The sequence below is a fragment of the Pongo abelii genome, chromosome 20 (genome assembly GCF_028885655.2).
Source record: "Pongo abelii isolate AG06213 chromosome 20, NHGRI_mPonAbe1-v2.0_pri, whole genome shotgun sequence".
Taxonomy (NCBI): Eukaryota; Metazoa; Chordata; class Mammalia; order Primates; family Hominidae; genus Pongo; species Pongo abelii.
Genome location: NC_072005.2, coordinates 33,051,296 through 33,074,454, shown reverse-complemented (window position 1 = coordinate 33,074,454; position 23,159 = coordinate 33,051,296). Strand labels below are relative to the sequence as shown.

General features: G+C 40.1%; 1 long non-coding RNA gene across 11 annotated transcripts in view; it reads left to right on the top strand.

Annotated features, from left to right (window-relative positions):
* The first annotated feature begins 1,094 nt into the window (after window positions 1-1,094).
* LOC112130133 (uncharacterized) overlaps window positions 1,095-23,159 on the top strand; it is a 61,213-nt gene continuing 39,148 nt past the window's right edge. For 4 of the 11 annotated variants that reach the window (XR_010138465.1, XR_010138459.1, XR_010138461.1 and 1 more), the window contains exons 1-2: window positions 1,132-1,562; window positions 1,938-2,170. This is a non-coding gene — a long non-coding RNA (uncharacterized LOC112130133). Of the gene's footprint in view, window positions 1,563-1,937; window positions 2,171-10,911; window positions 11,003-15,565; window positions 15,670-20,893; window positions 23,047-23,159 lie in introns of those variants that run through there. The other 7 variants (XR_010138458.1, XR_010138463.1, XR_008516195.2 and 4 more) reach the window with 6 other exon arrangements.

The window sequence follows — 23,159 nt, the reverse complement described above, 5'->3', positions numbered from 1 at the left end:
GTCCCTGACGCTAAGGCCCAGCAGAACGAAGGGGATTCCACATAAATCAGGACAGCAGGCTGCTCTCTGGCGGCACTGGGGGCTTAGGGTCTGGCCAGCCTGTCCCTGGCTCAGGACACATGCCTGGAAATTAGGGTTTTCTCCTCTGCTCTTAGCATCTCCTGGGTAAACCAATAATTACCCTCCCTCATGTCTCAAAATTCACATCCACCTAAAAGGCGCTGGTGAGGGTGACATTTCCAAGAAGCCATATCCCATGTCACCCCCTTGCAAAGCTGTGACCTTGTCCGCGGGCAGGCCAGGCGGCGGAGTTCTCCCAAAAGCGGATGAACTGGCACTGTGGCTGGAGAAAGCAGAGCGCAGCAGCACAATGGACAGCGTCTGGGACCTCAGGCCGGTTCCACAGCAGCTTAGGAAAGCAGGAGGCCCCCTGGGCGGGAGGAGGCTTGATGATCTGGAGGGAAACCGAACTGAGCAGCGGGAGGTGGGGTGAGCCTGAGACCCGACCGATTTTGGCAAAGGCGAGGCGCACTTTGCAGTGTCACACTCTCCTCACTGCCCAGCCCAGACCTGCCCTTCAAGTCCCTCTATGGACTCACTCCCCTTAGCCAGGGGTGGCACAGATTCAGTAGCCAGCATGGGTTTGGAAACAGAGGTCAACACCGCCCTGCCCCTCCCTGCGGGGCTGCGCAACACCCCAGAACCTTGCGCATGCTGAGACTGTAGTCCCACAGCCCTGCGACCAACGGCCGGAAGCAGCTAAGACACTATTACCAGCATGCCCGGCAGGAGCGCACCGCGCTGCCCCCCCTCCCCCAGGGTACCAGCATCATCCCCACTCCCTCAGCATACTGGGATTGTAGTCCCGCAGCTCTGCCACCAACGGCCAGAAGCAGTTAAAAAACTGTTCCTCCCAGCATGCCCGGCGAGGCGCGCACCGCCGCTGTACCTCCCTCAACGTATCCGTACCTTCCTCAAGGTATCCGCACCACCCTCTCTCCCATTTCAAGCGAAGATTGTAGTCCCGCAGCCCTGCGACCAGCGGCCGGAAGCAGCTAAGATGCTACTGTTCCCAGCATGCCCGGCGAGGCGCGCACAGCACAGGCCCTCCCTCAAGGTCACCACCTCCACTCCCGTTGCATGCTGGGATTGTAGTCCGGCCGCCCTGTGACTAACGGCTGGAACCGCCCAAAACACCAAGCCAGCCAGCATGCCCGGCAGGAGCGCACCGCGCTATGTCTCCCTCCAGGGATCCGCACCGCCCTACAATCCTGCTTTGTGCTGAGATTGTAGTCCTGCAGGCCTACAACTAACAAGCTGGGTGCGGATAAGAGACTACAGCTCCCCGCATCCCAAGCAAAGGTCCCTCCTCTACGGAGCCCCTCCACGCGTCCACTGCGGTTCCGCCGTGCCAAGGGGAGCTTGGCTGTTCACGGGCCTCTCCTGCTAGCGAGAAAATAGCTTGGCCGGGCGGCTGATCTCACCTTGTAATTCTGACACTGTGTCTCCCGGGCTTGTCGGCTTCATGACTTGTGCCCAAAGTTTGATTTCTCGCAGACCAGGTAAAAGCCAACAGGCTGTCATAAGCGCCTTGGCAGAGTTGCCATTGGAAGGGGCGTCCTCTAGTAGCTGGGATCTCCCCGCCCCTTCCCCCTGAGGGGCCACTCCTTTCGGCCCCACCCTTCTTATTGCCCCGCCCTTTGCCACACGGCTTCAGACATGCGCAGTGCTGCCCCTTTCTATGGGCAGGGACGAAGGACTGCGGGCCTGACAGTTCTTGGGCTTGAGTCCAGCGGCAAGCTCCCTCCTGAGTGTCTGAAACCGTCAGTTCACTGCCTCATGTGAAAGTACCCAGTTCTTGGTAACCTGACACTTCCCTTTTAAAAGCCACCTTTTCTGTATCTCTGGCCTGCCACGATTCTTCCTGTGCTCCATAGGAGGACCCATTGGATCCCCGGGCTGGCTGCAGGACCCACACCTGGGTTAGACCTCTCACAGGGACGCTGCTGCCACTGTAATAAAGCGTGCCTACACGCTTCTGAAACTGGTGAAGGCACAACCTCAGTTCTGTGAAAGGCGGACACAGCAGGACAGAATCTCCGTGGACATCTGTCTGGAGGAGCAATTTTACTGCGACATTTTAAAGAAACAAATTTAATCGATTTCCAAGGTAAGAAATTAAACCTTGAAAACTAAACTAAAAAGTCATCTGTGCTTGACAAGTCAGACTTTCTCCAAGAAGAAAACTAAGGAGTGCATATTTTCCATTATTATAAATAGTGAAAATGAGAAATCATAGCAACTCCCTGGAAAATCTTGCTCTGCCAGTTTTCTAAATCACAGTAGGGCCTCGATATGGTTTTATTTGTTTTTGTTTTTGTTTTGGAGTGTGCTCACCTTTTGAATATAAAAATTTGCGGTTTTGACCAAGTTTTTAAATTTTCAGCTATTAGTTGTTTGTTTTTGTATTATACTTAATTTTTCTGTCTCTCCCTCTCTGTCTCAGACTCAATCATTTCACAGGTCTCTAAGGCTGTTTTCATTTTCTTTAAACTTGTTTCAGTCTTCAGATTGGATGGTTTCTATTGCTGTCTTCTGTTTCTACTCTGTTTGTAAACTAAAAGTTCTTTTTATTTTATTATTTTATTGTCTTCTATTTTACTCTTTTTATAATTTCCATGTCTCTGCTGAGACTCTACATGAGTTAATTCATTATGAGAATATTTTCCTTTACCCCCATGAACGTACTTACAATAGCTGCCCTGAAATACTTGTCTGCTGATTACATCATCTCGGACATCTTAGAAATAGCTTCTGCTGCCTGCTTTTTATCTTGTGTATAGTTTGCGTGTTACATTTCTTCACACATTTTATGAATTTTAATATTGTGTAATAGAAATTATAAATAGTAGTTACAGAGACTAAATTCTGTTATATTCTTTGGAAGAACATTGTTATTATTTGAAGACGGGGTAAATGTGGCTGAATTCAAACTGAAATAACTATCTTCCCTACAGTGGGAAAGGTTGAAATTCTCATTCAGTTACACACACATATGTATGTATTGTATATAGATGAGTGTTTCTATGTAACTATATATAATATTTTATCCAGATTGTATCATTGTTACCTGTGAGAGTGTTAGTTTAACAAGCTACTCCAGTATTACCGGAAGCCAGAACTTCACTTTTGTTTTCTTACTGGATTTTATGTAAATGAGAGTATCTACTGTGGATAGTTTTACACCTACTTTTTCTTTTTTTTTTTTTTTTTTTTTTAGTTTTTTAAGACAGAGTCTCGCTCTGTCACCAGGCTGTACAGTGCTGTGGCCTGTCTCGGCTCACTGCAACCTCCACCTCCTGGGTTCAAGCGATTCTTATGCCTCAGCCTCCCAAGTATCTGGGACTACAGGCATGCGCCACCACGCCCAGCTGATTTTTGTATTTTTAGTAGAGATGAGGTTTCACCATGTTGACCAGGATGGTCTCGATCTCTTGACCTCGTTATCTGCCTGCCTCCGCCTCCCAAAGTGCTGGGATTACAGGCATGAGCCACCATGCCCGGCCACATCTACTTGTTTAAATGTGTCATTATATTTGTGATATTGTCATGTTGTTTTCTACTTATATTTTATTCAAAAATGTTATAGTTTAAGTTCTTACCTTTAGGGCTTTGATGCATTTTTATTTGTTTATGGTGTAGGGTAAAGGTTCAACTTCATCCTTTTGCTTGTGGATATCCATTTTTTCCCAGCACCAATTGTTATAAAGACAGTCCTTTGCCCATTGAACGGTCTTCGTATCCCCATCAAAAATTATTTGACCATATACTGCTTTACACTGTTCCAGTGTCCATATGTGTGTCTCTTTGCCAATACCACACTATTTTGGAACTTTGCATTAAGCTTTGGAATGAGTAAGTGTAAATTTTGTAACACTGGTCTTCTTTTTCAAGATAATTTTGACTCTTCGGGGTCCCTTGAGATTCCATATGAAATTTAGGTAGGATTTTTCTATTTCTGCAAAATAGAATTTTTTGCTTTTTTGGTTACTCCCGACGTATTTTATTCTTTTCAGTGCTATTGTAAATGTGCTTGTTTGCTTAGTTTTGTTTTCTGATTATTCATTATTACTATATAGAAACACAAGTGATATTTGTATGTTAATTTTGTATGCTGCTACTATGCTGAATTTATTAGTTGTAATAATTTTTGTGTGGATCTGTGAAATCTCTAGAGCTTTCCACATAAAATTATATTATCTGTAGGCTAGGGTAATTTTACCTTTACATTTCCAATTTGGATAGTTTGTTTTCTTTTTAATTCTTAATTTGACTAGAACTTCCAACACGATGTGGAATAGAAATGGCAAAAGCAGACACCTTTGCCTTGTTCCTGAGCTTAGAGCAGAAGCTTTTTGTCTTTCACCCTGGAGTACATTGTTTGATGTGGTTTTTTAATGTGTGGATTTCACAATGGTAGTATTTTAGTTTTAAAATTCCTACTTTTTTGAGTGTTTTCACCCTGAAAAGATTTTGAATTTCATAAAATACTTTTCTCTGCATCCATGAGGTGATCAATGTTTCTTTTATTTTGTTAATGTGTACGCATTGATCAATTTTTATACGTTAAAAAATTCATGTTGTAAGATATCCTTGCATTCTAAGAATAAATTCCACTTGGTCATGGTGAGATCATCTTTCTTTTTTTTAAATTTTATTATTATTATACTTTAAGTTATAGGGTACATGTGCACAATGTGCAGGTTAGTTACATATGTATGCATGTGCCATGCTGGTGTGCTGCACCCATTAACTTGTCATTTAGCATTAGGTGTATCTCCTAAAGCTATCCCTCCCCGCTCCCTCCACCCCACAACAGTCCCCAGAGTATGATGTTCCCCTTCCTGTGTCCATGTGTTCTCATTGTTCAATTCCCACCTATGAGTGAGAATATGCAGTGTTTGGTTTTTTGTCCTTGCGATAGTTTACTGAGAATGATGATTTCCAGTTTCATCCATGTCCCTACAAAGGACATGAACTCATCATTTTTTATGGCTGCATAGTATTCCATAGTGTATATGTGCCACATTTTCTTAATGAGGTCTATCATTGTTGGACATTTGGGTTGGTTCCAAGTCTTTGCTATTGTGAATAGTGCCGCAATAAACATACATGTGCATGTGTCTTTATAGCAGCATGATTTATAGTCCTTAGAGTATATACCCAGTAATAAGATGGCTGGGTCAAATGATATTTCTAGTTCTAGATCCCTGAGGAATTGCCACACTGACTTCCAGAAGGGTTGAACTAGTTTACAGTCCCACCAACAGTGTAAAAGTGTTCCTATTTCTCCACATCCTCTCCAGCACCTGTTGTTTCCTGACTTTTTAATGATTGCCATTCTAACTGGTGTGAGATGGTATCTCATTGTGGTTTTGATTTGCATTTCTCTGATGGCCAGTGATAGTGAGCATTTTTTCATGTGTTTTTTGGCTGCATAAATGTCTTCTTTTGAGAAGTGTCTGTTCATGTCCTTCGCCCACTTTTTGATGGGGTTGTTTGTTTTTTTCTTGTAAATTAGTTTGAGTTCATTGTAGATTCTGGATGTTAGTTCTTTGTCAGATGAGTAGGTTGCAAAAATTTTCTCCCATTTTGTAGGTTGCCTGTTCACTCTGATGGTAGTTTCTTTTGCTGTGCAGAAGCTCTTTAGTTTAATTAGATCCCATTTGTCAATTTTGGCTTTTGTTGCCATTGCTTCTGGTGTTTTAGACATGAAGTCCTTGCCCATGCCTATGTCCTGAATGGTAATGCCTAGGTTTTCTTCTAGGGTTTTTATGGTTTTAGGTCTAGCAGAGCCCTCAGAAATAACGCTGCATATCTACAACTATCTGATCTTTGACAAACCTGAGAAAAACAAGCAATGGGGAAAGGATTCCCTATTTAATAAATGGTGCTGGGAAAACTGGCTAGCCATATGTAGAAAGCTGAAACTGGATCCCTTCCTTACACCTTATACAAAAATTAATTCAAGATGGTGAGATCATCTTTCTAATATGCTGCTGAATTTTATTTGCTAGAATTTTGTTGAGTTTTGCATCTGTGTTCATAAGGGATAATTAATCTGTAGTTTTCTGTAGTGTCTTTTTCTGGCTTTGATATAGGGTAATGCTGAGATTGTGGAATGAGTTTGGAACTGATCTCTCCTTTTCAATTTTTTGGAAGAGTTTGAAAAAGATTTTCAGTCTTTCAAAATGTTTGGTAGAATTAACTACTGAAGACATCAGGTCAAGGGCTTTTCTTTGTCAGCAGGTTTTTGATTTTTTATTTGATTTCCTTATAAGTTATGGATCAATTCAGTTTTTCTATTCTTGGTAATCAAGTCTTGCTAGGTTTTTTATACTTAGAAATTTGTCCATTTCATCTAGATTGTTCATTTTGTTGTCACACAGTTGTTCACAGTACACTCTTTAAAACATTTTATTTCTTAGAATCAGGCAGGCAGATCATGAGATTAGGAAATTGAGACCATTCTGGCCAATATGGTGAAACCCTGTCTGTACTAAAAATACAAAAATCAGCTGGGCATGGTGGTGTGTGCTTGTAATCCCAGCTACTTGAGAGGCTGAGGCAGGAGAATCGCTTGAACCTGGGAGGCGGAGGTTGCAGTGAGCTGAGATCGGGCCACTGCACTCCAGCCTGGTGGCAGAGTGAGACTGTCTCAAAAAAAAAAAAAAAAAAAAAAAAAAGAATTAGTAGTAATGTCCCCATCTCATTTCTCATTCTACTATTTTGAGTATTCTGTAATTTTTTTTCATAGTGTAGCTAGAAGTTTGTGAATTTTCAACATTTTTGAAGAACCAAGAACCAAATTTTGGTTTTGTTGTGTTTCTGTTTTTCTGGTCTCTATTTTATCTCTACTAAGATCTTCATTATTTTCTTCTTTCTGCTTATTTTGTGCATAGTTCATTCTTTTTCTAATTTGTTAGGTCATAAAGTTAGGTTATTGATTTGAGACCCTTCTTCTTCTTCTTCTTCATTTTTTTTTTGACAGAGTCTCACTCTGTTGCCCAGGCTGTAGTGAAGTGGTGCAATCTCAGCTCACTGCAACCTCCACCCCCTGAGTTCAAGCAATTCTCCTGCCTCAGCCTCCTGAGTAGCTTGGATTACGGATGCCCGCTACCATGCCCGGCTAATTTTTGTATTTTTAGTAGAGACAAGGTTTCACCATTTTGGCCAGGCTAGTCTCAAACTCCTGACCTCAGGTGATCCACCCGCCTGGCCTCCCAAAGTGCTGGGATTACAGGCATGAGCCACCGCGCCCAGCCAAGGCCCTTCTTTAATGTGTTTATAGCTATAAATTTCTGATCTTCACACTGCTTTTGTGCATCTCATAACTTTTGGTATGTTGTATTTTCATTTTCCATTCTCTGTATTTTTAAATTTCCCTTGAGATTTTTTTCTTTTACTTATTGGTTAAGAGTATGTTAATTTTTACAACTTTGTGAGTGTTTTAGTTTTCTTTCTGTTATTGACTTGATTTGTGACATAACATACAGTCCATCCTGGAGAATGTCCATGTGTGATCCATGGACATTGAGAATAGTGTGTATTCTTCTGTTGTTGGGTGCAGTATTCTGTATATGTATCTGTTAAATTTAGTTGGTTTGTTGTGTTATATAAGCCATTTATTTCTAACTTATCTTCTATCTGGTGATTCTGTTCATTACAGAGAGTGGAGTATTATCATCTCTATTATTTTAGAACTGTCGACTTCTCTCTTCATTTCTGTCAATTTGTGCTTCATATATTTTAGTGGTTTATTATTAAGTACATGCATGCTTATAATATTTATATCTTCTTGCTAAAGGGACTTTTGTGAATACACAGTGTCTTTGTATTTTTGTGTAAGATTTTTGATTTTAAGTCTATTTTGTCTGATATTAATATAGCCAACCCAAATCTATTTTGCTTACTGTTTGCACGAAATATCTGTTTTCTTCCTTTTACTTTCAGCCTAGTTGTATCTTTGAATCTAATGTGAGTCTTGTAAAAACAAGATAGTTAGATCATGTTTTATAGTCTGTTCTGCCAATTTCTGCCTTTTAATTGGATAGTTTAATACATTTACATTTAAAATAATTACTCAAAAGTAGAGAGTTCTGTCCTTTTGCTATTTGTTTTCTGTATATCTTACATCTTCTAGTTTTGTATTTTCTACATTATTTCTTCTTGTTTGGTTGATTTTTTCTGGTGAAACATTTACACTTTTTATTTTCTTTTGTGTATATTCTATAGGTTTTTTGTGATTATGATCATGGGGATGACATTTAACACCTGAGTTTATTTATTTTAATTGCTGCATAGGACTATATTCAGTTACATATTTGTAACTAGTATAATTTTTAAATCCAGTCTACTTTTGATAGTAATCATTGGGATATTTTTTATACTTTATTTTTTTGGTAAGTATTGAGTTTACATAAACATTAAGTGGAAAGCACAGAGTTTCCATGTATCCTCTCCCCGCACCCAGCTTCTCCTCTGTTATTAACACCTTACATTGGTGTGGCATATTTTTACTGTTAATGAACTATTATAGAAAAGTCATTATTAGCTGAAATCTAAAGTTTGCATTCAAATTCATGTTTTTTTAAATTTTAAAATCTATGGATTTTGACAAATGCATAATGACATGACATGTATCCACCATTACTGCATTATGCAGAATAGTTTTACTGTCTTAAAATATATGCTGTACCCCACCTATTCATCTCTCCCTCTTTCCCCCAAACTTGGGGATACCACAGATCTTCTTACTGTCTCCATGGTTTTGCCTTTTACAGAATGTCATATACTTGGAATCAGATAGCATGTAGCCTTTTCAGATTTCCTTCTTTCACAACCATATGCACTTAAGGTTCCTCATATCTTTTCAAGGCTTGACAGCTCATTTCTTTTTATCAGTGAATAATGTTTGTTGTATAGTTGCACCACAGTTAGTTTATTCATTTACCTATTGAAGAATATCTTGGTTGGTTTCATGTTTTGGCAATTATGTGTAAAACTCTTCTAAATAGTAGGGTGAAGAGTTTTGTGTAGATGAAAGTTTCCACCTCTTTTGGATAAAGGCCACAGAGTGTGATTGCTGGATTGCACTTAAGTGTATATGTAGCTCTGTAAGAAACGGGCAAACTGTCTTCCAAACTGGTCATAGCACTTTGCATATTCACCCGCGATAAATGAGGGCTCTTGTTACTCTACATTCTCACCAGCATTTAGTGTAGTCATTGTTTTGGATTTTAGCCATTCTAATATGTGCGTGGCAGTATGCCATTGTTATCTTCAATTTCCTAATGACATATGATGTTGAGCATATTTTCATATGCTTATTTGCCATGCTTATATGTTCTTTAGTAAGGTATCTGGATCTTTTGCAATTTTATAATTGGGTTGTTCATTTCTTATTCTTGCGTTTTAAGAGTTCTTTATTTCTTGTCACATATTCTGGATACCAGTCTTTTATCAGTGATGTGTTTTGCAAATATTTTCTCTTATTCTGTGGTTTGCATTTTTATTCTTTTAACAGCATCTTTGGCAGTGCAGAAATGTTATTTTTAATGTAGTTCAACTTAGCAGATTTTCCTTTCATGGATCATATTTTGGGTGTTGTAGAAAGGAGCAAAACCTGAGGTAATTCAGATTCTGTTCTTTGTTATTTTCTAAAAGTTTTGTGGGTTTTCCTTTTATATTGAGCTATGATCCATTTTGAGTAATTTCTGTGAAAGTTATCAGGTCTGGGTTTAGGGTTTTTTTTTTTTTCTTTTTTTTTTTTTCTCTTGCATGTGGATGTCTAGTTTTTCCAGTACTGTTTTTTGAAAAATTATTCTTTCTCAATTGAATTGCCTTTGCCATTTCATCAAAAATAAGCTGACTATATTTGTGTGGGTCAATTTCTGACCTTTCTCTTTTGTTTCATTTATCTGTTTCTCTATTATTTTTAACAGTACCGTGTTGTTTTGATTACTGTAGCCTTATAGTAGTTCTTACAGTTGGGTGGTGTCATTCCAACCGTTCTTTTTGAATATTTTCTTGGCTATTCTGGGTCTTTTGCCTTTTCATATAAACTTTAGGGTCAGTTTGTCAATATCCACAAACTAACTTTGTGGAATTTTGATTGGGACTGCATTGAACATGTAAAGTTGGGAGGTACTGACATTTTAACAAAGTTGAATGTTTCTTGAATGTGAATTTTCTCTCCATTTATTTATATCTTTGATGTTTTTATTCACAGTTTTGAAGTGAATAAAGTCCTATATTTATATTTATTTTGTTATATTTGCACTTAAGTATTTTATTGTTATTGGTACTAGCATAAATATCATTGTGTTTTTAATTTCAGATTCTAATTACACTGCTAATATGTAGGACAATAATTGACATTTACATTTTCTTATAATTTGCAAAGTTGGTAAAATCGCTCATTATAATTGGTTATTCTAAGATTTTGTTTTGTGATCCTTTCAGATTTCTCCATAGGCAATTACATCATCTGTGTAAAAAGACAGTTTTATTTCTTCCTCCCTAATCTATGTACCTTTTCTATTCTTGTCATTGTATTACCTGGGGCTTATAGTATAATGTTGTATAGGAATGGTGAGAGGAGACATCTTTGCCTTGCTCCTGATCTTAGCAGGAAGGAATCTAGTGTTTCTACATTTAGCGTGAGGTAAGATGTAGGTTTTTCTTAATAAACATTCTTTTGAAATTGAGGAAGTTTTTCCCTATTTTTAGTTTGCAGAGCGGTTTTCTCATGAATAGATTTTGGATTTTGCCAAATAATTTTTCTGATTGTATTGTTAAGATCATATTATCTTTCTATATCTTAATATGATGAACTAATTTCTTTAAAAGACAGAGTCTTGCTATGTTGTCTGGGCTTATCTTGAACTCCTGGCCTTAAGTGATCCTCTTTCCTTGGCCTCCTACTGCACTAGGATTACAGGTATGAGCCACCACACCCAGCCTAATTTATATTCAAATGTTGAACCAGACTTGCATGCCTGTAATAAGTCTCACTGGGTTGTAGTATATAATTCTTTTTATACATTTTTGGATTTGATTTCTTAATATTTGGGTGAGGATTTTGGCATCTTTGTTCACAGAGTAATAGAATAGAATTATAATAAGCACTCTGATAGAAATCAGTTTCTTTCCTGCAACTATCCCTAGAAAAATACAATAGTTGGCAGAAAACGAAAAAAATAGATGGAATAAATAAATTAAGTGGAGAAGAGAAAAAATAATCTGTAGAAGTAAATTGTCAACCAGTTTGAAATCAGGTAAAATGTAGATTCATGATTTCTACTCTTTCTGAATAATTGTACAATTCTGTGCAATAGGAGCTTCTGTCAGTGCAAATACAGGGTCACCTATGGAAGAGCTTTGCTCAAACCAGCCCCCTGACAGCCAGTCCCTCAGGCCCAGAAGTCATGAATCCTTCCTCCAATAAGTCATTCAGTTGGCTGGCAGCAAACACTGTTAAGATTCTGGATGGCAGCTGCATTTCATATTAGATTTTAACAGAAACTCATGTTGAAAAGTCTTTAAGACCTAAAAGTCCAAGTATATTATTGTATAATTTTGAGTATTAGAAAATCAGTAGGACGTTCTTTCAGCATTTCTGAAATAACAGTGCAAAAATAGCTCCAGCTTCATAAGGCCAACCTTTGGTATCTGTTCTGCACAATAGAGTAAGCAAGATGCCACAAAAGCCAGGTTGTATGTGTAATTATCTTCACTACAACAACACAACTATCACACTTTAAGTAACCCCATGGGTCTTTAAAATAAAAAAAAAAATTGTAAGACATAAAGAAAAACTTTCTTGAGAGAGAACATTTTACAAATCAGAGGAAAATCTTGCAGAACTTTTACATTTTATAACAAATAAATTATATGCTCTATTGTTTTCCTCTGAGTACATCATCAATACTTCCATAATACTTTTAATGTTTAACTTGAGAAAACCAGTGGCTTAAAAAAAAGGCACAATAAAAATCCTAGAAATGTAGAATTAATATATATATATTTTTAGACGGAGTCTCGCTCTGTCGCCAGGCTGCAATGCAGTGGCGCTGTCTCGGCTCACTGCACCCTCTGCCTCCCAGGATCAAGTGATTCTCCTGCCTCAGCCTCCCAAGTAGCTGGGACTACAGGCGCATGCCACCACACCCACTAATTTTGTATTTTTAGTAGAGACAGGGTTTCACCGTGTTGGCTAGGAAGGTCTCAATCTCTTGACCTCAAGATCCGCCCACCTCGGCCTCCCAAAGTGCTGGGATTACAGACATGAGCCACTGTACACAACCAGAATTAATTTTCATAAGCTGATAAAGGAATAACACACCAGTGTCTTCTCGGGAAAAGCTTTTAGGCAAAGCAATCATTTCTAGTAGGGATTATAGAAGAGGGAGTTATCATGATGAAATGGTGGAACTAATCCAGGACATTCCAGATTTTGATTATTGACAAAAGAATTTAATCAGTTGCCCAGGAATACTACTTGGAAATCCAACTTGAATTCTTATTCTTGGAAGCATTTCTGAAACTTTCCCTTTGGAAACAAGTTTTTATCTTAAAATATACCAGACAATAGAAGAAGAAAATGAAACAGCAGGCAGAGGAAGTTGAATCTTGCTTAGGCAGGGACTGAGAGGGAATTAGTGCCCATAGACCACATCTCTCAGAGCCCACTGTGTGACGGCTTTCTCCAGGACCACATGTGCTCCACTTAACAAGAAGAGTCCACCTTCACCTTATTCCCTGCCAACGTCAAAATTAAAATGAAACAGCCTAATATGAGAATAAGAGTATATAACAAAACTTCCATTACATTTAAAGCATGCAAAGTATTTAATTGTAAATTCAAACAGTGGAAAAACAAATTTGCTTGCCTCCTGACTAAAACATTATTCTTTTATGAGAACATAGTCTGTGCTTGCTAATCTCATCACCAGGGATAACCAGTTTAGTGTGGCATAGAACCACCTCTATGCAGAGGTAACTTTGCACTTATTTTTATAAAACAAAGATTATACTCTGTACTTTTATACCATACTTTTAAAATACCTGTTGTTGTTGTTGTGATCATTTTATAATTATTTGAAAGAACCTCAATGGCTATATAACATTAAATCAAAATAACATTTCATAATTTCACAATTTTCCTACTGGACATTGAGTTTGCTTTCATGGAAGTTCATATTTGTATGATAATTTGAGGGAAGTTTCTCTGCCTCACTAGATTAAAAACTTTGTGTTTAATGTTTGTTCACTGTTGTATTCCTATTTCATAGGAGTACCTGAAACATATCAGGTAGACTGCAGCATCTGTTGAATGAATGAATATCCCCTTCAAATCTTGGCTAAAATCAGCCTTATCCACAAAAGTTTCTGACCCTCACTTTAATTATAAACCTCTTTCTCTTCTATAATTTGCTTCTCTAGCTGTTTTTTGGGACTCCCTGGCAGGGAAAATACAGCAATGCTTTCTACACTATTTAAAACCACCAGAGATCAGGCACACTACACCTGATGAGGCTTGTGCCACTAGAAAGAAAAGGCAGGTTTGTGAGATTGATCTCTCTCAAAATATTTGTTTTCAATCCCCATATTATCAACTATGCATCCAAAGTGGAAATGAGGTCTGGAAAGAATAAACACATCAAAAATATAACCAGACTGTGCATGGCAGGTCATGCCTGTAATTACAGCAGTTTGGGAAGACAAGGCTGGAGAATTGCTGGAGCCCAGGAGATGTGCGGCAACACCTCTAATAATAATTATTAATATAATTAAAGTTAAAAAAGAAACATCTCTACTCAAAAGATAAGTAGATAGATAGATATATAGATAGGAGCCAAGCACAGTGGCTCATGCCTGTAATAGCAGCAGTTTGGGTAGTCGAGGCAGGAGGATTGCCTGAGTGCAGGAGTTCGAGACCAGCCTGGGCAACATTGCAGAACCCAGAACCCTGTCTGTACATACATACACATAAAAAAAAAAAAAAAAGAAACAATAAACATAACAATAACAAAGAAACAATAACAAACAATAATAGAACAATAAATAACCAAATAAGTGGGAATGAACTAAGGTAAATAGACAATTAAGATCATAATTGTTGCCTCTCTCTCTCTTTCTCTCTGTCCCTTTCTCTCTCTCTCTCTCTCTCTCTCGATCTTTGTGTGTCACACTGTCCCACCCAGGCTATAGTGCAGACGCGTGATCACAGCTCACTGCTGATTGCACAAGCTGCACTCCAACCAGGGTGTGACAGAGTGAGAAGACCTAGCCCCCACCCCGCCACAAAAAAATCTAAAACATTAACTTCAGTGTGCAGGAAGGAGTGTAAAAAACTTAAAACAGAGAGAAAGAGCGAAGAACAAAGGAAAAAACCAGCAACCCCCTCTAAGTATTGTGGAAGCAAACTGAAAATTGTCTGAGTAGTTCCAGCTACTCGGAAGGCCGAGATGGGAAGACCACCCAGGCAAGACCAGGGAGATCGAGGCCACAGTGAATCACGATCACATGTCTCTGTTGGACCTGAGCAGTACTGCCGGTGGCGAGAACCGTCTGGTCGACCTTAGACGTAGCAAGCTGGCGACTAGGTCCAGTGGCCACGGCCGACACCTGTCTCAAAATAAATAAAAAACACAACAGTAAATATTTAACAATAACAAAGAAATAATAACAAACAATAATAAGACCAATAAATAAATAAGTGGGAGTGAACAAAGGTAAAAGATAATTATCACAATTAAAATCTCTTTCTCTCTGTCACACGGGCTGGAGTGTGACAAAAAGAAAAAATCTAAAAGGTAAACTTAAGCATGCAAGAAGGAGCATAGGAAAGTAGAGAAGAACGTAAAACCTAAAACAACAGCAAGTCACTCTAAGTACTGTGGAAACAAACTGAAAGTGGGATTAGAAAAAAAAAAAAGAGGAAGTTGGAGACCAGCCTGGGGCAACATGACGGAACCTCTAATCTTGTCTTTACACATACCTCCCCATCAAACATTTAAAAATACAAAAATTAGCCTGGTGTAGTGGGACATGCCTGTAGTCCTAGCTACTCGGGAGGCTGAGGCAGAAGAACCACTTGAACCCATTAGGCAGAGGTTGCGGTGAGCCAAGATCACACCATTGCTCACTCTAGCCTGGCCGATGGAGCAAGACTCTGTCTCAAGATATGAAAATAATAATAATAAAAAAGTAGAAGTAAAAAATACAAAAGTCAACTGGTGTGGTGGCTTGTGTCTGTAGTCTCAGGTACTGGGGAAAGGGGAGGCATTGGAAGTGTGAGGATTACTTAAGTCCAAAGGCTGCAGTGATTCTGGGTGACAGAGTGAGACCCTTTCTCCAAACAAACAATAAACATAACAATAACAAAAATATAATAAACAATAATAGAACAACAAACAGCCAAATAAGTGGGAGTAAACAAAGTTAAAGGTAATTAATGTCACACTTAAGATCTTTCTCTCTCTCTGTTTGTCAAACCCAGGATGTAATGTGTCAAAAAAACTCTAAAAGGTCAGCTTCATTGTGCAGGAAGGGGCGTAGGAAAATAAAGTAAAGAACAAAGGAGGAAAACAACAGCAAGTCACTGTAAGTACTGTGAAAAGAAACTGAAAGTGGGGCTGGAAAAAAACAGCGAATGTCCGAGTAGTCTGATGGAATTGGGAGTCTGAGATGAGAAGGCCACCCAGGTGAGACCAGGGAGATTGAGGCCACAGTGAATCATGATTGCATCTCTCTGCTGGACCTTAATGGTACTGTAATGGACAAGAGCCATCTAGCTCTTAGATGTGGCAAAGTGAGAGCCTTCTGTTTGTCCTTAGACTTGGCAAGCTGGTGGCTAAGTCCAGTGCTTATGGCCGATATTCATCTCAAAATAAATAAACAAAAAATACAAGAGTGAATACTTAACAATAACAAAGAAATGGTAACAATATGAAAGACCAATAAATAAGTGGGAGAGAAGAAAGGTAAAAGGTAATACCACAATTAAGATCTTCTCTCTCTCTCTTTCTTTCTCTCTCTCCATTTGTCACACCCAGGCTTGAGTGTGATAAAAAAAAAAAAAAATTAAAAGGTAAACTTCACCATGCAGGAAGAAGCATAGGAAAAGAGAGAGAGAAAAGAACAAAGAAAAAAAAAAGAATAGCAAGTCTCTCCAAGTACTATGGGAACAAACAGAAAGTGGAATTAGGAAAAAAGAGAGGAAGAAGGTCTGAGTAGTCCAAGGGACACGGGAGGCCAGTTGGGAAGACTGCCCGGGCGAGACCAGGAAGATCAAGGCCACAGTGAATCATGATCCCATCCCTCTGCTCAACCTGAATTGTACTGCTGCTGGCGAGAGAGATCTGGTTGACCCTTAGACATGGCAAGGCGAGAGGTGAGGTCCATCAGGTTGACCTTGGTCCATCGCTCACAGCCGACATCTCTCTCAAAATAAATAAACAAATCCAACAGTAAATACTTAACAATGACAAATAAAAAAAATTTAAAGAACAATACATAAACAGGTTGCAGTTAACAAAGGTAAAAAGTAATTAATATCACAATTGAGATCTTCTCCCCTGTCTCTCTGTTTGTCACACCCAGGCTGGAGTGTGTGACAAAATAAAAAATCTAAAAGATCAACTTTATTGTGCAGGAAGGAATGTAGGAAAATAGAGAAAAGAACAAAGAAGAAAAACAAAAGAAAATCACTCTAAGTACTATGGAAACAAACTAAAAGTGGGTTAAAAAAAAAGCAGAGGCTGGGCATGGTGGCTCATGCCTGTAATCCCAGCACTTTGGGAGGTCAAGGCAGGCAGATCACGAGGTCAAGAAATCAAGGCCATCCTGGCCAACATGGTGAAATCCCGTCTCTACTAAAAATACAAAAATTAGCTGGGCTTGGTGGCATATGCCTGTAGTCCTAGCTACTCAGGAGGCTGAGGAAGGAGAATCATTTAAACCCAGGAGGTGGAGGTTGCAGTGAGCCAATATCAGCCACTGCACTCCAGCCTGGCAACAGAGTGAGACTCCATCAACATCAACAACAACAAGAACAACAAAAAACACACGAAGAAGGTCTGAGTAGTCTCAGGTATGCGGGGGGCCAAGATGGGAAGACCACCCGGGTAAAACCTGGGAGTCTGAGTTCTCAGTGAATCACGAATGCATCCCTCTGCTGGACCTGAATGGTACTATCACCAGCAAGAGGCATCTGGTCAACCTTAGACGTGGCAAGCTGATGGCTAAGTCCAACGCTTGCAGCCAAAATTGGTCTCAAAATAAATGACAAAAAGTCCAACAGTAAATATTGAACAATAACGAAAAATAATAACAATATTAAGGACCAATAAATAAGTGGGAGTGAACAAAGGTAAAAGATAATTATCACAATGAAGATTTTCTCCTCTCTCTCTCTCTCTCAATTTGTTATGCCAGGCTAGAGTGTGACAGAAATCTAAAAGATCAACTTCATCGTGCAGAAAGGAGCATAGAAAAATGGAGAAAAGAAGAAAACAGCAAACCATTCTGAGTACTGTGGAAACAAACTAAAAGTGGTCTTAGAAAGAAAACAGAGGAAGAAGGTCTGAGTAGTCCCAGGGACTCCAGAGGCCAAGATGGGAAAACCACCCAGGCGAGACAGGGGAGATCAAAGCCACAGGGAATCACTGTCACATTCCTCTGCTGGACCTGAATGGTACTGGTGCCAGCTAGAGCCATCTGGTCAACCTTAGACATGTCAAGGCAGGAGCCACCTGATCGACCTTAGACTTGGCAAGCTGGTGGCTAAATCCAATGCTCACTGCCGACATCTGTCTCAAAATAAACAAAAAGTCCAACAGTGAATATTTAACAATAACAAAAATATAATACCAAACAATATTAAAGACCAATAAATAAGTGGGAGTGAACAAAGGTAAAAGGTAACTAATATCACAATTAAAATATTCTGCTCTCTCACACTCTCTCTCTCTCTCTTCCCCTTTCCATTTGTCGCACCCAGGCTGGAATGTGACAAAAAAATATAAAAGGTCAATTTCATCATGCAGGAACGAGTGTAGAAAAAGGGAGAAAAGAACAAAGAAGAAAAACAACAGCAAGTCTCTCTAAAACTTCAGTTAGTTTCACTGTAGAAAAAAAATTGAAAGTGGGGTTAGGAAAAAAAGAGAGGAAGGAGGAGGATAAGTTCAGGTAGCCTGAGGGACTAGGGAAGCCAAGATGGGAAGACCACCTGGGTGACACTGGGAAGATTAAGACCACAGTGAATCATGATCACATCCCTCTGCTGTACCTGAATGGTACTTCCAAAGGCAAGAGCCATCTGGTCATCCTTAGTCATGGCAAGGCAAGAGCCATCTGGTTGACCTTAGACTTGGCAAGCTGGCAGCCAAGTCCAGTCTTCTCAGCTGACATCTTGGAGAGAGAGACAGACAGACAGACACAAACAGCGAGACAGGAGAAAATCTTAATTGTGTTATTAATTACTTTTCACCTTTGTTCACTCCAAACAGAAACAAATCCAACAGTGAATATTTAACAATAACAAAGATATAACAACAAACAATATTAAAGACAAATAAGTGGGAGTGAACAAATGTAACAGGTAATTAATATCACAATTGAGTTCTTCTAATCTCTACTCTCTCTCTTGATTTCTCTCTGTCAACTTCTTCAAGCAGGAAGGAGCACAGGAAAATATAAAGAGAAAACAAGAAAAAAATAGAAAGTCACTCTAAGAACTGTGGAAACAAACTGAAAGTAAGGTTAGAAAAAACAGAGGAAGAATGTCGAAATAGTCTGAGGGAATCAGGAGGCCGAGATCAGAAGGCCACCCTGTAGAGACCTGGAAGACCCCCAGGGCACAGTGAATCACGATCCGATCCCTCTGCTGGACCTGAATGGTACTGCTGCTGATGAGAGCCATCTGCTCGACCCTAGACTTACCAAGCTGGTGGCTAAATACAACCATCGTGGGAAGATCTGTCTCAAAAGAAAAAAAATCCAAAAGGGAATATTTAACAGAAACAAAGAACTAACCATGAACAATATTAAAGACCAATAAATAAATAAGTGGGAGTGATCAAAGGTGAAAGGTCAATTATATCACAAGATCTTCTCTCTCTCTCCATTTGTCATAACCAGGCTGGATTGTTCCAAAAAAAAAAAAAATTTAGAAGGTCAAATTCATCATGCAGGAAAGAGGGTAAGAATATATATAGAGAGAAAAGAACAAAGAAGAAATACAACAGCAACTCACTGTAAGTACTGTAGAAACAAACTGAAAGTTGGGTTAGAAAAAAAAAGAAGGTCCAAGTAGTCCGAAGGACTCGGGAGGCCAAGATGGGAAGACCACCCAGGTGACACCGGGGAGAACGAGGCTGCAGAGAATAAGGATCACATCCCTCTGCTGGACCTGAATGGTACTGATGCTGTTGAGAGCCATCTGGTCCTCAGACATGGGAAGGCGAGAGCCATCTGTTCGACTTAGACATGGCAAGATGAAAGCTAAGTCCAGTGCTCGCTGCCAACACGTTTCTCAAAATAAATAAACAAAAATTTCAACAGTAAATATTCAACAATAACAAAGAAATAATAACAACTTTAAAGACCAATAAGTAAATAAGTGAAAGTGAACAAAGGTAATAGGTGATTAATGTCACAATTAAGATCTTCTGTCTCTCTACTTCTCTGTCACTCTCTAGCTGTCTCCGTTTGTCAAACCCATGCTAGAGTGTGATTAAAAGAAATATAAAAGTCAACTTCTTCCTTCAGGAAGGAGCATAGGACATAACGAGAGAAAAGAACAAAGGGGAAAAAAAAACAGCAAGTCACTCTATGTGTGTGGAAACAAACTGAAAGTGGGGTTAGAGGAAAAAAAGAAGAAGGTCCGAGTAGTCTGAGGGACTCAAGTGGCTGAGATGGGAACACCAGCCAGGTGAGACTGGAGAGATCAAGGTTACAGTGAATCACGATTACCTCCCTCTGCTGGACGTGAACGGTATTACTGGAGGCAAGAGCCATCTGGTCGACCTTAGACATGGCAAGGCAAAAGTCATCTGGTTGACCTTGGTCCAATGCTCGTGGCTGACATCTCTCTCAAAATAAATAAGCAGAAAATCCACCAGTGAATATTTAACAATAAAAAAAGATAACATTAAGTGTCAATAAATAGGAGTGAACAAAGGTGAAAAGTAATTGATAACACAATTAAGATTTTCTCCTCTCTCTCTCTGTTTGTAACACCAAGACTGGAGTGGGTCAAATTTATCATGCTGGAAGGGGTGTAGAAAAATAGAGAGATGAATGAAGAAGAAAAACAACGCAAGTAATTCTGTGTACTGTGGAAACAAACTGAAATTGGGTTCAGAAAAAAACAACAGAGGAAGGAGGTCTGAGTAGTCCCGGGTAATTGGGAAGCCGAGATGGGAAGACCCCTCGGGTGAGACCAGGGAGATCGAGGCCACAGTAAATCATGAACACATCCCTCTGCTGGACCTGAACGGTACTGCCGCCTGCAAGAGCCATCTGGTCGACCTTAGACATGACAAGGCAAGAACCATCTGGTCGACCTTAGACATGACAAGGCAAGAACCGTCTGGTCAACCTTAGACATGGCACTCTTGTGGCTAAGTCCAACTCTAATCGCTGAAATAGTCTCAAAAAAACAAAAACAAAAAAAATCCAACAGTAAATGTTTTACAAAAACAAAAAAATAAACAATATTAAAGAACAATGTATAAATAAGTGGGAGTGAACCAAGGTAAAAGGTAATTAATATCACCATTAATATTTCTTCTCTTTCTCTTTTTCTCTCCATTTGTCATACCAGGCTGGAGTGTGACAAAGGAAAATCTAAAAGGTCAACTTCATTTACAGGAAAGAGTATAGGAAAACAGACAAAAGAACAAAGAAGAAAATAGCAAGTCACTCTAAGTACTGTGGAAATAAACTAAATGTCGGGTTAGGAATAGAACAGTGGAAGAAGGTTCCAGTAGTCCCAAGGACTCGGGAGGCTGAGACACGAAGACTGCCCAGGTGAGACTACAGAGACTGAAGTTGCAGTGAATCATCACATCCTGCTACTGGACTTGAACAGTACTGCTGCTGATGAGAGCCATCTGGGTGACCTTTGACATGGCAAGGTGCGAGCCATCTGATCAGCCTTTGACATGGCAAGGCAAGAGTCATCTGGTCAACCTTAGAAGTGACAAGGGACAGCCACCTGGTCAACCTTAGACATGGCAGGATGACAGCCATCTGGTCGACCTTAGAGATGGGAATGCAAGAGGCTTTGGGTCCACCTTCAACATGGTAAGGCTAGCGCCATCTGGTCCAGCTTAGACATGGCAAGGCAAGAGCCATATGGTCCACCTTAGTCATGGGAAGGCAAGAGCCATCTGGTTGACCATAGACATGGTAAGGTGGGAGCCATCAAGTCTCCCTCAGACATAGCAAGGTGAGAACCATCTGGTCAACCTCAGACATGGGAAGGTGAGAGCCATCTGATCTACTTCAGACATGGCAAGGCAAGAGGCATCTTGTTTTGACCTCAGACATGGCAAGGAAAGAGCCATCTGGTTGACTTTAGAGATGGAAGTGCGAAAAGGGTTTGGGTCCACCTTAATCATGGAAAGGCAAGAGGCATCTGGTCTAGTTTAGACATGGCAAGGCAAGAGACATATGGTTCACCTTAGTCATGGGAAGGCAAGAGCCATCTGGTCGACCATAGACATGGCAAGGTGGGAACCATCAAGTCCACTTCAGACATGGCAAGGTGAAAGCCATCTTGGTCGACCTCAGACATAGGAAGTTGAGAGCCACATGGTCTACTTAAGGCATGGCAAGGCAAGAAGCATCTGGTCAACCTCAAACATGGCAAGGCAAGAGCCATCTGGTCAACATTAGAGATGGTAATGCAAGAGGCTTCAGATCCATCTTAGACATGGTAAGGCAAGAGGCATCTCATCTAGCTTAGACATGGCAAGGCAAGAGCCATGTGGTCCACCTTAGTCATGGGAAGGTGAGAGCCATCTGGTTGACCATAGGGCAAGGTGGGAGCCATCAAGTCCACCTCAGACATGGCAAGGCGAGAGCCATCTAGTCTGCCTCAGACATGGCAAGGCGAGAGCCATCTGGTTAACTTTAGACATGGGAAGGAGAGCCAACTGGTTGGCTTCAGACATAGAAAGGCTAGAGCCATCCAGTCGACCTCAGAAATGGGAAAGAGAGCCATCTGGTCAACCTTAAACGTGACAAAATGAGAGCCATCTGGTAGACTTTAGACATAGAATGGCAAGAGCCATCTGGTCAACCATAGATGTGGCAAGGTGAGAGCCATCTGATTGACCTAGACATGGCAAGGTGAGAGACATCTGGTCAACTGAAGACAAGGAAAAATGAAAGCCATCTGGTTGAGCTTAGACATGGCAAGACAAGAGTCATCTGGCCGACCTTAGACATGGAAAAAGAAGAGCCATCTGTTCAACCTTAGACATGGCAAGGCGAGATCCATCTGGTCAACCTTAGACATGGCAAGGTGAGAGCCATCTGGTCGACCTTAGACATGGCAAGGTGAGAGCCATCTGGTCGACCTTAGATATGGCAAAGTGAGAGTCAGCTGGTCGATCTTAAACATGGCAAGGTGAGATCCAACTTGTCTACCTTAGATATGATGAGGTGAGAGCCAACTGTTCAACTTTAGACATGGCTAGGCAAGTGCCATCTGGTCGACCTTAGATACGGCAAGGCGAGAGCCATCTGGTCGACCTTAGATATGGCAAGGTGAGAGCTGTCTGTTCATCTTAGACATGACAAGCTGGCAGCTAAATGCGATGCATGCAGTCGACATCCATCTCAAAATAAATGAACCAACAGTAAATATATAATAATAACAAGGAAATAATAGTGAACAACCCTAAAGACCAAATAATTAAGTACGAGTGAACAATAATAAAAGGTAATTCATGTCACAATTTAAAAAAACTCCTCTCTTTCTCTCTCTCTCTCTCTCTATTTGTCACACAGAGGGTGAAGTGTAACCAAAAAAAAAAAAAAAAAAATCCAAAGATCAAACTCTGTGCAGGAAGGAGCATAGG